At 40.1% G+C, this 12,314-nt stretch overlaps 1 pseudogene; it reads left to right on the forward strand.

The window, feature by feature from the left end:
• The first annotated feature begins 1,525 nt into the window (after positions 1-1,525).
• Positions 1,526-2,452, forward strand: LOC134573406 (olfactory receptor 5V1-like; annotated as a pseudogene).
• Positions 2,453-12,314: the final 9,862 nt, after the last annotated feature.

The raw sequence follows: 12,314 nt of genomic DNA on the forward strand, positions 1-12,314 counted from the left end.
AGGAAAGGCCAATGCTTACATTCACATGCTCGGTGTATATTTTACTCCTGTACACCACACCATGGGAATATGCACCTGCAGCAACTCATCTAAATAGTAAGTTTAAAACATTTTTTAAAATATGAAAAAGTCCTAAGCATAGCCTCCTAATTAACCTCCCTGTTCGTCCCGCTCCTCCAGTCACTTTTACACCAACTCTGAATATCCTTACCAGTTCAACTGCCAGCTACATACAAGCAACCGTGCTGAAGATAGTAGGTCTGTTTAGCTAGAAGGATGCATGTGTATCTGGTAAGGCTGCAACATATTGTGGTGTTCATAAGATGCTGAAGAAAGTTAAATGACCATTAAAGTCAAGCATATCATTTCAATCAAGTGGTTTGGGTGCAGTGGCTCTGCAGTTTTAACAATGTACATCATTTATAGTTAGCATTGCAGGGTTAAACATACAGCCAGTATACATCTTCTAGACAACCACTAGAGGTGCTTCCTGAACCACAATTTTGTAATGTGACCAAATGCTGTTCATTAATCCAATGCTTGCTTATGAGAAGCATTTGATTGGACGTGTTCAGTGCTCACCACACATGTGCTTCATGTCTCCAATGCACCTCTATGAGGAGCATTAGATTGGGCAACCACTTGGGATGCAACCCCTCCACAATGATGTTGTGGGAGGTGGAGCGGTATCAGCACCGAGCCCCGGCCCTGGAGAAAATGTAAGTAAAACCTTTATTTTACTCATTTTTACTACCCATAGAAAGCCACTAACCTAAATAGTGACGGGGTACTATAGTGTAAGCAATACAGGTTTGTATTCCTAATGCAATAGTGTTTCTTTAAAAAAAAAAAAATAGACTGCCTTGGAAAATGTCCTCTTATTGAATTGTTCTTTGGTCAAAAAAGGTCAGGAAGCCCTGTTGTATACACATGTCAACCTCATTTAACATAATGCTCTTCCAGTCATTCAGAGTTATTCACTAAATTCCAAATTGTTCTGGATTGAAACTACTGGAGTACTGGATTGTACTTGGCTACTTTAACCTGTGTTTTATGTATTTTTAAATCTAGTACAATTTAGAGTTTAGTAAATACACCTACATATGGAGAAACGATGAAACCCATATAAGGAGCAGATGTAAAAAGAAGTGTGCTAACAGGAGGGCTAATTGACCAAAATCCCCTTAGTACCTACAAAAAGTCTGCATCAAGGAACCACTAATACTTGTCTCACCCATGTCTTTCTCCCTTATTTTAAAATTAGACTATCTCAACTTTACAAATCGATTGGTCCATATTCAAGGGAATCTCAGTGTTGGATGTCCATAGTCTATTATAGTCTGTGACCTCTTTTATTTATGTGATAAGTAAATCAGTCCTCTAAGGGTCCATCTGTAAACCTCTCTAGGCACTAACGTTATGGTCTATACTAGAATGATTGTTTAATGCTTTGTGATCACCTTTGATGCTTCACTCTGTCCTTAGTAGCTGGATCTTGAATCAAACATTTATTTAGACTTTGAAAATGGAGAGCTGGAATGAAACCGAGGTCATGGAATTTCTTCTTATGGGATTCTACGAGTTGCCTCATCTACAGTTCATGCTTTTCCTAATCTTTCTCCTAACTTATCTTATGGCATTGACTGGTAACCTCACAATCATTCTGGTGATTTTCAGTGGACCACATCTCCACACACCCATGTACTTCTTCCTGTGTAACTTGTCCTTTCTTGATTTGACTTTCACATCAACAATTGTACCTAAACTGCTACATATTTGCTTGACAGGCCATCATAAAATTACCTATACTGGATGTATCCTTCAGATGTTTATCTTTGTTGTATGTGTGGTGGCAGAGTACTGCCTGCTAGCTGTTATGGCATTTGACCGATATGTGGCCATCTGTCATCCACTACGATACACACAACTCGTGAATCTGAGGGTTTGCATCAAGCTGGCATTTGCTTCATGGTTCTGTGGGTTTCTTGACTCTACAACCTATGTGTTTTTGTTGTCTCAATATTCCTTCTGCAGATCTAATGTCATTAACCATTTATTTTGTGATCTCAAACCCCTTCTCAAACTTTCCTGCAGTGGCACTTAGAGTTTGGAATCTGCCATACAGTTGTCTGGGGTGCTGTTTGGCTTCACACCATTACTATTCATCATAATGACGTACATTTTCATTCTAGCCACTATCCTGAGGATCCGCTCCAAAGAGGGAAAGCGAAAAGCCTTCTCCACCTGCTCATCTCACCTAACGGTGGTTGTACTCTTCTTTGGGATAATCCTCGGAATGTACATGAGGCCAAAATCAGCATATTCTATTGAGCAGGACAAAGTGTTTTCTGTATTGTACACAATTTGCATTCCTACCATGAATCCTGTTATATACAGCCTTAGAAATAAAGATGTAAAGCGGGTTTTACAAAAGCTAGAAAGAATATTTTAGATATGAAAATGCTGTTTTCTGGCAAACTAGAAGAGCTTTCAAATAGGGCTGAGGGGTGGGGTAGAAGAAGCACATAGAGAGCTAAGGGGTTAAAGAGGCACACAGAAAGGCAAGGTTGACAAAAGCATAGAGGGGCTGGAGTGGACAAAGAGACACACACAAGGCTGGGCATGACCACAAAGAGAACCGCAGAGGGGCAGGGGTAGAATGAGATCCACAAAGGGTCTGGGAGGGGAAGAGACATGCAAAGGAGTTGGGGGAGAAAAAGACACACAAAGTTGGTTGCCAATTTTCATTTGGGAAGGGGGTGCAAGTAACTGGTTTTGCCTAGGGCACAAAATAGTCTTGTACTGGCCGCGACTCAGACGCACCAACAATATGCAGCTCCTAGAAAAGAATTACATTAGGATAAAAAAAGAGAGACATTAGGATAAAAAAAAGAGAGACATTAGGATAAAAAAAGAGGGACGTTAGGAGAGAAAGAGGGACGTTAGGAGAGAAAGAGGGACAGATACATTTAAGCCCAAAATAGGGACTGCCCGCCCCTCTCAATAGGGGCACTTCCGGTTAAATACTGCTAATATTCCTATCCCTCTTTCTCCTTTAATTTAACTCCTTAAATCTTAACAATGTACATTCAGTTAAATTTCGTTTTGCATTGCAAATCAAAGTAAAAAAAATTAAAAATAGCGCATAAATCAAAACATAACTTCCTCTTGTTCAAAAAGTTCATTTTCTTCTCTAGAAAAGGACTTCAACCCTTAAGGACCAAACTTCTGGAATAAAAGGGAGTCATGACATGTCACACGCCATGTGTCCTTAAGGGGTTAAACGACAGACCCCTTTTCCCTCCTCCTGTAGCGTGCAGCATTACAGGGACAAGTTAAAGGCTGTGATTGAAGGCTCCCCCTTCCAAAACATCTCTCCCACCCTTTACTACATACAAATCTCAATTCCCTTAATAGCATTTGTGTATTTGTCCCGCATCCCTTTAAATTATGAGCTCGTGTGAGCAGGACTTTCTTCGCCTACTGCTCCTATATGCCGTACATGTTTTGTTAAAATGAAATGTATGTCTCGTTTCCTATTGGACAGCGCTGTGGAATATGTTGGCACTATGTAAGTAACTGTAGTTGTAGTAGTTTGCAAATTCCTGCCCTTACACATATTTATTGTAACTGTATGTACTATACTTGGCTATTATCTTTTTACATCCCTGTGGGATATTTATGGGATAATAATTGTAAACAGAGAGAATTACCCACTAATTTAATTCTCAGATCCCTAATCGTTATCGTTATAAGTGAAAGGTAAACCATATACCGGTAATTAAAAATCACAAATTGTTATAAAAATAGATATTTATTTCTTAACAATTTAAATAATAATGATGAGTAACATGCATGATAATAATCAATGGAATTCGAGTATAACAATATGCAATACAATATGACAATAATCAATGAATATTCAGTATAAAACAATATGCAATACAAAGTGGCAATTTACTTCCTGGTTAATACAGCATTGAATCTACAAGCTGTCAAGATAAGATTTACGACCCTTTCACAGCGACAAAGAATGTGAAGTTTCAGTGTGCAGAGATGGTAAAGAATCTTTCAGCTGGCAGTTTAGAAATAACCCTTTCAATGCTGGCTAAACCTCTTCTAGGGATTTAAGATCTACTCCTATGTAATATTAAATAAAAATAATATTTAAATAGTCAGTAACCACTCCTTGATCCATCCAATGAGAAATCTACATGTTACATAAGCTGATATTTTAATTAATTTGTCTACATAGATATTTTATCTTATTTTAGAGCCAATCAATACAGCTGGATAAATGGTCATGATATGCTAACGTGATATTAATCACACAAATACATTAATGGCTATATTAATCCCAGCTGCAGATGGGATGCTATAACCATATATATATATATATCCTTTAATAATTAAGATTTCTAAATATGAAATCTAATCACGATTTATCCAGTCATATATCATGCTATTAATTTTAATTAATTTAAATTAATTAATTAAATGCCTGTATATTTACCAGTTAAGTAGATATTTTCTCATCAGATGTTCTCAGGTAGCTAAATGTCATGGATCTCTTTCTCTGCATGGAGTGTAAGAGTTTCTTGGTTACTCTGATCACCCGATTCTGCCTGGATCTCTCTGAATCTCCCGAGAGGGTCGTAATGCGTCTCTCTTCAATCTTTGAATTTTCGACCCTCTCTCTCTCTCTCCCTTTGTCTTAACTTTTGAAAGGGGAAATTCCTCTAAGTGATAGCCAATCACAAATGTGGGGTGTGGTTGCCTTCTAGGTAATCATTTTAATATTTGGACTCTAGATGGCAGTATTGTTCCACTACACATACCTATCCAGGAAAGAGTTAACTTTTCCTGGTGGCTATTTTTGACGTCATTTACGTTATCTCTATGTTTGCCCTAATTCAAATCTTCTGTCAGATCAAGAGGATTTCTTCAGACTATGCGTCTGCAAATTCTGCTATAATTCCTAAAATTGATAGTTTGTGAACTAAGTTTCACCTTAAACTATAATGGGACGTTGTACAATATCGAAAGTAAAATTTAATTATTTAATCTCCTCTGTCACCTAAGTCTGGGAATAGAATTTATTATATTCCATTTGCAATTAGACAGTCTGTCTACCCCCATTCTCAATGTCTTATCTATTTGGTTTGTTTATATACACATTCCATTCAGCTTGGCAAGTTTTAGGTTCAAGCGAAGGTTAGTGTAACAGAAAGGATAGAAATTTTGTGTCTCTTTGTTAACGTGAAGATACAAAATGGAGTCTGGTCTGTTTAGCAATCACTTCAGAACATACACTTTGTATTTCTATCATAGCACAAAATGTCTGCCGATATAAATACCCTGACATAACCCCCTTTAGTGCATATCATAGCCAAATAATTTAGCTAATGAGTAGGCACTATGGAAGTCACAAGACATATTGTGCAATCACTTCATTTCTAACATAGGCTCATGCGTGGAATGAACATGTTAGTTAGATTAAAAACAAAAGAAGGAAGGTATGTAGATGAGGATAAAGGTCTAGCTGACTGCCTCAATGAATATTTTTGTTCGGTATTTACAGATGAAAATGAAGGAAAGGGACCTCAGTTAAGAAAAAGGATAAATGAGTCATTTATTACACGTGAGTTTACAGAGGAAGAGGTTCTATTTCAACTGTCAAAAGTAAAGACAAATAAGTCAATGGGACCTGATGGAATACACCCAAAGCTATTAAAAGAGCTTAGTGGTGTACTAGCAAAACCATTAACAGATTTATTTAACCAATCATTGATAACAGGAGTAGTCCCAGAAGATTGGAAGTTAGCGAATGTTGTGCCCATTCACAAGAAAGGTAATAGGGAGGAGTCGGGCAACTATAGGCCAGTAAGCCTAACTTCAGTAGTGGGGAAAGTGATGGAAACCATGTTAAAGGATAGGATTGTTGAACATCTAAAAACACATGGATTTCAAGATCAGAGACAACATGGGTTTACTTCAGGGAGATCATGCCAAACTAATCTTATTGATTTTTTTGATTGGGTAACTAAAATTATAGATCAGGGTGGTGCAGTAGACATTGCTTACCTCGATTTCAGTAAGGCTTTTGACACTGTTGCACATAGAAGGCTTATCAACAAACTACAATCTTTGAGTTTGGATTCCAATATTGTTGAATGGGTAAGGCAGTGGCTGAGTGACAGGCAACAGAGGGTTGTAGTCAATGGAGTATATTCGAAGCTTGGGCTTGTCACCAGTGGGGTACCTCAGGGATCTGTACTTGGACCCATTCTCTTTAATATTTTTATTAGTGATATTGCAGAAGGTCTTGATGGTAAGGTGTGTCTTTTTGCGGATGATACTAAGATATGTAACAGGGTTGATGTTCCAGGAGGGATAAGCCAAATGGAAAATGATTTAGGTAGACTAGAAAAATGGTCAGAGTTGTGGCAACTGACATTTAATGTGGATAAGTGCAAGATAATGCATCTTGGACGTAAAAACCCAAGGGCAGAGTACAGAATATTTGATAGAGTCCTAACCTCAACATCTGAGGAAAGGGATTTAGGGGTGATTATTTCTGATGACTTAAAGGTAGGCAGACAATGTAATAGAGCAGCAGGAAATGCTAGCAGAATGCTTGGTTGTATAGGGAGAGGTATTAGCAGTAGAAAGAGGGAAGTGCTCATGCCATTGTACAGAACACTGGTGAGACCTCACTTGGAGTACTGTACACAGTACTGGAGACCCTATCTTCAGAAGGATATTGATACCTTAGAGAGAGTTCAAAGAAGGGCTACTAAACTGGTTCATGGATTGCAGGATAAAACTTACCAGGAAAGGTTAAAGGATCTTAACATGTATAGCATGGAGGAAAGATGAGACAGGGGGGATATGATAGAAACATTTAAATACATAAAGGGAATCAACACAGTAAAGGAGGAGACTATATTTAAAAGAAGAAAAACTACCACAAGAGGACATAGTCTTAAATTAGAGGGACAAAGGTTTAAAAATAATATCAGGAAGTATTACTTTACTGAGAGGGTAGTGGATGCATGGAATAGCCTTCCAGCTGAAGTGGTAGAGGTTAACACAGTAAAGGAGTTTAAGCATGCGTGGGATAGGCATAAGGCTATCCTAACTATAAGATAAGGCCAGGGACTAATGAAAGTATTTAGAAAACTGGGCAGACTAGATGGGCCGAATGGTTCTTATCTGCCGTCACATTCTATGTTTCTATGTTTCTATGTTTCTATGTTTCTATGTTTCTATGTATGCTTTTGTACTGTAAGTGTTTTGAACTTTACGCTTAGTACAATCAACCATAATAACATCATTATCATAACACACCCAATAACAATCTTAACATGCATGAACCAGTCAACACGATCAATAAGGTCAGTATCTAACTCAGAGTATTTAAATGTGTCCACAGAAATGTCATCTTTCTTGATTGAAATTTGGATAATGTGGTTGGGCTTATGGTCCAGCAAGAACTTTAGATTAGGATCTAGAGGGATATCTAGATTCTGGAAGGGATCCACCATCTCAATAGCACTTTCGAGGACGTCAGTGTACACTGGGTATAGCGTAACGTCACCGATGGTGATACGAGAGTCGTGGGGAACCTTGATCAATGATACAGGTGCTGGTAAGGCAATTACTTTATTAGTCACCTGATCCCTGCGAAAAACACTCATGTTTTTAAGACACGTGCTTACCAACCATTTATCTTTTACTAAGATAGCATGTACTAACGCATTACTGTCAGTGGTGTATCCTGGTTTTGTGCTGCCCTAGGCAGGACAAAACTCAGGCGCCCCACTCCCGCCCGCACCACCCCCATCCAACCCTTCCCCCCGCCCGCACCAACCCCACACTTTCGCCACCCCGCCTTCTAAATACACACACACACATTCACTTACAGATACGCATACACTAGCTAACAGAAACACACACACACTTACAGACACACTCACACTCACTAACAGACACACACTCACTAGCAGATACACACACTCACACTAACAGACACACACACACACACACACTAACAGACACACACTAACAGACATACATACACACACACTAACACACTAACAGACACACACTAACAGACATACACACACACACACTAACAGACATACACAGACACACTAACAGACAGACACACTAACAGACAGACACACTAACAGACATTCACACTAACAGACATTCACACTAACAGACATTCACAGACACAATAACAGACATTCACAGACACACTAACAGACAGACACACACACACACACTAACAGACATTCACACACACACACACACACACACTAACAGACATTCCCACACACACACACACACTAACAGACATACACACATACTCACATATTTAACACTTTTTTTTTAATTTACCCCCCCCCCCCCTCCTTACCTTTGGGAATGCTGGGGGGGGTCCTATTTCTCCCTGGTGGTCCAGTGGCTGCTGGACTGCGCTGGCGGGCGGCCGGCGAGGGAGCACTTCCTCTGAGCTGTCTGCTCAGCTCCCTCGCGCGCCGCACAGTGAGGCTGGGAGGCGGAGCCGGAATATGACGTCATATTCCGGCTCCCAGCCTCACTGTGCGGCCGGCGAGGGAGCTGAGCAGACAGCTCAGAGGAAGTGCTCCCCCGCCAGCGCCGTCCAGCAGACCGCCCGCCCGCCCAGACGGCATGTCAGTTAGCCGCAAGGCTAACAAGGCATTTGCCTTGGGCGTTTGGGGGCGGCTTTTTTTGCCGCCCCCTGGAAAATGCCGCCCAAGGCAAATGCCTTGTTTGCCTCGCGGCTAATACGCCCCTGATTACTGTCGGTTTTTGACATAGTCACTTGACATGTTTCAGAGCCATGTTTAAGGTACTCGATCCCACACAAAGCATTGGTAGAATCGTACACAAAAGGTTTTCCATCACATTGGAAATTATTGTCTTTGAATTTCTCACAGTCATTCAAAATGGGTATTGAATACCAATCTGGTATCCACGGTTGAAAAGCCAAAACATCTGGGGTTTGGACTTTTACATGGATATTGTCCTTCCATGTACCAACGTTGTAAATTGTTTTCATTTGAAAAATGTTTTTTTGGGAGTTACATATGGTATGGCCAATAAAAAGCAAATCTCCATACGTTCCGGGTCAATTAAGAGAGGTATAGCGCTCCCCATCTCAAAGGCCAGATTTAATTGCATAGGCTCAATTGTTTCTCCATCCACATTGGCAAGCTTCGCATGAACAACATCCTTGGATAAAAAATACAGAGGTATGCGTCCCCCTGCCAATTCGATCATTCCAGTTTGCACTTCGTCGAGAAAAGCAAGTGTGTGGAACAATATTGGGTCATGCAGAAATAAAAGTTCACGCTTAAATAAGTCATGACTTTGGTGCAACTCAGTAGATTTGGCAATTAACTCCGAATGCAAATTTGTTGTAACAACTGTGTCTTCTACAATAGTTAACACGTCTTGGAGAAGTGTTCTTTGCTCTTTTATCACCTGATGAATATCGTTAATATGTTGCTTTAGCGCATAGATTTCCATATCCAGCTTTTGGACAGTAATAGAGTTGGCTGCAGACATTCCGGTTGCGACAACTGCTCCGACAGTGGCACAACAATTATAGCGGTGAGGAACTTTTTGGGTCGGTTGCTCATCGAAATAGAACTGGATACAAATGGTTTCCGGGCTTGCTCCAAGATGTTTCGCACACGGTCCTGTGCTCTTTGGAGGTGCATCTGGTACCAAGTCTGTAACTCAGGAAGCTGCATCGATTAAATGTTGTACGCCTTCTCGATGGAAATCTTGGGGTCCAAGCTGACGAACACACGTTGGGTAAGGATCCTCTTCTCTGTTAAGATGAACCCTGGTGTCTCTTGAATCAGGATGCCGGAGGATGGTCCCATCTCTGCGATCGGGTCGGTCCGTAGCTCTTGGCACAGGAGCAGTACGATCCAGAAACACGCCACATCCTTCTTGGACATCTTTCGACAGTCACGGATCAGGAGCTCGTTTCAGACTTATCTACTAATGATTCAAGGTTTGTTAAGTATACAAACTTATAACAGTGTGACATCACTTGGCCTAGGACAACACATTATTACGATTCATCAACATATGTATTCTCTCTAATTCTATTTTTATAACTTCATCCCTCACTACATTTATTACTGACTCCTCAGCAATATGCCTATAGCAGTTACACTAGCTAGTAACCTGCTTAGAAAATGTAGTTATTGGATGGCAAGGAAATGGTTAATGACATGAACATACATGAGATCATGGCACATCACAACATTTCACATCATACGATACCACTTAAATCAAGCATTCATCCAGGTTAGTCGTTCACTCTTCTGCATCCGAATCCACACCTATAATCCTTAATTGAGATTTAGGATGACAGGCACGCAACTGGTTAATGTGAACCCACTTTTCAATAAAATCACCATCCTTAGGAATTTTTATTTTGTACGCTACTGGGGACATTTTGTCAATGATGACATATGGCCCTTTCCAAGAAGGTAAAAATTTATTTTCCTTGACTTGATTTCGCGCAAAATTATACAGATAGACTTGATCTGTTATCTCATATTCCTTTTTCGTGGTTTTTAAATCGTAATAGGTCTTAACCCCTGTCGGTGCTTTTTCAAGATTCTTTTGGGCAAAAGCAAACGCATGTTGTAAATGCTTGCGCAAATCTTCGATATACTGATGCGTAGTGGCAGCATTGATTAAATTATGATCCGAAGTACGATATAGTAAATGCTGTGGTAAAACCATCTTTCTTCCTGTCATCAATTCAAAAGGTGACAATTTGGTAGCAGTGCTAGGTGTAGCTCTAATCGCCATTAAAACTAGGGGCAATTTAATGTCCCAGTCTTTACCAGACTCCTTAACATACTTCTTCAGAATATTAACGATAGACTGGTTATATCGCTCTACCCCCCCCCCCCCCCCGCTAGACGCAGCGCGGTATGCAATATGTAGCTTTCGTTTAACACCTAGAATATTCCACATCTTTGCCATTACTTCACTGGTAAAATGACTACCTCTGTCTGACTCAATTCTTTGAGGCAGACCGAACCTGGAAAAGACATGGTTAATCAACAAAGTGGCGCACACGGTACTCGTGTTCTCTTTACAAGGCAAACATTCTATCCACTTTGTGTACATACATGTAACGGTTAACATGTATTTGTTACCTCTTGAAGATCTTGTTACAGGACCTATAAAGTCAATTTGAATATCAGACCAGGGTAATGACACCCCCCTCTTCTGAAGTGGTGCACGATGGGTTGGACCATGGGGTTGATATTGCGGACAAATCAAGCATCCCTGACAGTATGTCTTAACATCTCTTAACATGTGTGGCCAATATGCATAATCACGCAATATCTCATATGTGATCTTATCACCACGATGCCCAGATGTAGGTGCATCATGTGCGTGTTGGAGCATTAACCCTCGGTATACAGTTGGGACTACCCATTGTTGAATACCATGTTTAGAAGTTCTGACCAGCAACCCATCCATGATACTAAATTGGACTTTATATCTCATTAAGATTCGTAAATCTTCATTATCTTTGCAATCCTCATCTGTGATGGGATTGGCAGTAGGTTCTTCTATATGTTTATAGAATATACCTATGACAGGATCATTCTTCTGACTGGTAATCAGGTCCTCACTAGGAGCTTCTTGACTCCATTGCACGACATTTAAGTCGGCATTATCTCTAGCCTGTCGTCTAGTTATGGCTTCAACGTGAATTCAACCCATAAGATCATCAATATTTAGGGTTTCACCATTGATGGCTGCTTATTTTGCCAGTGAATCGGCTAAGTCATTACCATCCTTCTCAATACCTTCTATTTTAGAATGGCCTTTGGTTTTCTTCCAATATATGGTTAAACCATGTTCTTTAGCCAACTCATCAATTTTACGAAACAATTTCCCATGTTTAACAGGTTTGTTATTGCTTTTCAGCATTTGGTTACGTTTCCAGCTAGGCAGATATTCAACGAAACTGTTGCGAACATAGTTGGAATCAGTTATGATAACAAATTCTTTGATACTATATTCTATTGCCGCCATTTGAATGGTCTTATATACTGCACAGAGTTCGGCTATCTGACTGCTTTTGGGACCAATCCTGTATCCTATAGATACATTGGGATAATCACCTATCCAGGCAATTCCGATACCTGTGTCAGGGTACCTGTGGTCTCTACCTCCGAAAGAGGTAGAGACTTAGCTGTTCCTCCATCCAGACGGTCTGATGGCTCCCTTCCCCG

Source organism: Pelobates fuscus, chromosome 9, assembly GCF_036172605.1.
Source record: "Pelobates fuscus isolate aPelFus1 chromosome 9, aPelFus1.pri, whole genome shotgun sequence".
Taxonomy (NCBI): Eukaryota; Metazoa; Chordata; class Amphibia; order Anura; family Pelobatidae; genus Pelobates; species Pelobates fuscus.